General features: G+C 36.1%; 1 pseudogene; it reads left to right on the forward strand.

Moving 5' to 3' along the window:
• Window positions 1–1,914: 1,914 nt before the first annotated feature.
• Window positions 1,915–2,847, forward strand: LOC127096010 (protein BASIC PENTACYSTEINE6-like; annotated as a pseudogene).
• The last annotated feature ends 211 nt before the right edge of the window (window positions 2,848–3,058 follow it).

The following is a 3,058-nucleotide window of genomic DNA, read 5'->3' on the forward strand; positions in this document are numbered from 1 at the left end:
ATTAGTGTGTGATGTTTGTGTGACACCCTTCGGGGCATAATTACTCTGATTAATATGTTATTATTTTTTTTATTTAAATAATTTGGGGTATTTTAGAAGGGTGTTACACGTCACTTGCATGACGCCTAGATCATCATGTGCTTTGAGACGCTGACAGATGTTAACTATGTGACAGAGAGACTGTCATGGTCTCTAGGAAAGCGTAAGGCCTTGCCGGCCGTCACATGGCTGATGGTTATGGGATAAGGGTGATGACGAGCGTCACCTTGGTGATAGGCTATCCGTCATCGTGTCGGTGGGTGTGTTTTGGCCTGCTGAATTGGTTTTTTAGTGTGGTTTTATCGTGCGGTCAGTGTATAACTGTTGTTTGGAGTGTTTTGATGAATATTAGTTGGTTAATTGAGTTATATAATTAATCGATTGTTGTTAATTTATATTATGCATACATGAGTGTTATGTGTAAATGTGGATATACGTTCGATCTGTGAATATATATGGTGAAAATACAAGTATGATATTGTGTGAATTATTGTACATGCTTGTTGATGAGTTATTGAGATGCGTAGTTCAGAGTGAGAACTACTAGTGCAGTGAATGCATAATTTGTTTACAGTCAGATTTTGGTTGTGTTAATTGTTTTGTTGTTGTATGGTTATGTACAGTCAGAGTGAGACTATATTCATTTGTTGTGTTGTTGTCATTGCATTGTTATATGCCATGCATTATATGTTTCTGTGTTATGAAAGAGGCGAGTAACGAGTTCAAAGTGGGGACTAGTGACATGTCCTAAGCTCAAAGTGGTGGCTTGGAGCTCATTGTGGGGGCTCGGGGTTCAAAGAAAGGATCTGGTTCGTATGAAGAACCAAATGTTGAGTCAGTACCGCATGCATGAGTTGAGTCGATGTTGCATTACATTACATAAAGGTTATGCAAATGAAATTGTTTTGAGTGTTATTGAGTACCTTTGTATGGACTTGTATGAGTTTGATTATTGTCATACCCCGATTTTGGTCCTGAATTTTTTCCATTTTTCATTTTCATTTGGCACTTGGCCTAAAGTTTATTTGCATACATTCATGACCAAAGGCAACTGTCCATTCCCAAATCCATATTTTTTTGATAAACATTGGTTATTATCTAAGCTTTTTGATCATGGTGCTTTTTGATTACAAAATGGATTTTAGTTATTTGACTTTTTTTAATTTTCAATTTCAATTTAATTTCAAAGTAAATCTAATTCCAAATTTCAAGTTAATCTTAATTGTGTTTTTACTAATGATTCAAACTCTAATTGATTTTTAATTTCCAAATAAAATGTTAGAATTTGATATCAAAGTAATTTTAACAAATTATAGACTAATTTGATTTTAATCGGTTTTATTGGTTTTTTTGATTTTAAATTGACATTTAGATGAGTTTTAGATTATTTCAAAAAATCCATATCCATTTCTATAACCACAAATTCATTTCATTCAAACCAAATTCCATGAATAATTTCCAACCAAGTTACAATTTCCCTTCCAATTCATTCTACATTTTACACTAACCAAATTCAAACATTCATTACACCATTCAAATGTCCAAATAATCATTTCATTCATTAACAATCCAATTACTTTACAATAACCATGTCAAAAAATAACAAAGCAAAATCTCACAAACATGATCCATTTTCCATCCATAGTTCATTTCAAATCAAAATAGTACATACACTCATTTCATAACATTCAATAATATTTAACTTTCAAACATTTCCAAACTCATTTTCATACATACATTTTCGTGTCCATTTAACATTCAAGCATAACAATGCATCACATCCATATCCTACAACACTAGCTAGCAGCAGCTGAACCAACAATTCATTGCAGTTCATATCATTCATCAAAACACTAACAGTTAACAATTACACAGATGCATAAAGCCCAACTTCAAGGACAATTTCAAACATTTCATTATAATTTCATACTACATACCAAATTACCACAAATCCAATACATTTCCTTTCGCATTATCAGTCACCATACACACTTTAACACTATTAGTCATTACCGACAAGTCCATACATTACAATATCAAAGTCCACAACAACCCTTCAGTTTTGAGAAACACACTTTGGCTAATGGCAGTATGTCATCATGCCCTCCAGGATGTCAAATTTCACGGGGAGTTAAGTATATACATCATCTTCCGCAACAGGTAAACCATTTGCCTACTATGGGAGATTCTTCTTACGGCACGCATGAATTGCCCACATCCAATGCCTTCCCAGAATCACTTATTCCTTCAGAGGTTGGGAAACCACCTAGGCAGGCCAAACGACCAAAGGAAAGTAAGTCTGTGTCGCCCAACAAGAAGACTCCATAAACTACAAGAAAGGTCAAGAAGGAGGGTAAAGTTTTAAACAAGACAGTGATTGCCAACAACAAAGCACTTGAATGGAAGAGTAATCAGGAAATTATAAGCGAAAGTGACGAACTTACCAAGCAGTTAGCGGTCTCAAAGGCTGATTGGAAACCCCAGGACTTGGCACTGAACCAAGTTGCATACGACGATTCAACCATGCCAGCACCAGTGTGCTCTTGTACTGGCGTTCTCAGACAGTGCAACAAATGGGGTAATGGAGGTTAGCAATCCGCTTGTTGTACAACCACTTTATCGGTGTATCCACTTCCAGCAGTGCCCAACAAAAGGCATACACGAGTAGGCAGTAGGAAAATGAGTAGAAGTGCTTTTAATAAGCTGCTTAGCCGGCTTGCAGTTGAAGGACATGATCTCTCACACCCAGTTGACCTTAAAGACCATTGAGCCAAGCATGGTACAGATCGATATATCACAATAAAGTAGATCACATGATGTTTGTCTTTGAGAGGAGCAGTAAGACGGTTAGCATATCATTGTCTTTTTCAACTGAGTCGCCCGCGAATATGATTGTGAACCTGCAGAGCAATAATTGACAGCATTAAAGAACTATGACAAATGCAAAAAACAGCAAAAGCAACTCTGTTACCACAAGGAACATCTTCAACAGTCCAGCCTACATTACCGTCCAAGTCAA

Source organism: Lathyrus oleraceus, chromosome 6, assembly GCF_024323335.1.
Source record: "Lathyrus oleraceus cultivar Zhongwan6 chromosome 6, CAAS_Psat_ZW6_1.0, whole genome shotgun sequence".
NCBI lineage: Eukaryota > Viridiplantae > Streptophyta > Magnoliopsida > Fabales > Fabaceae > Lathyrus > Lathyrus oleraceus.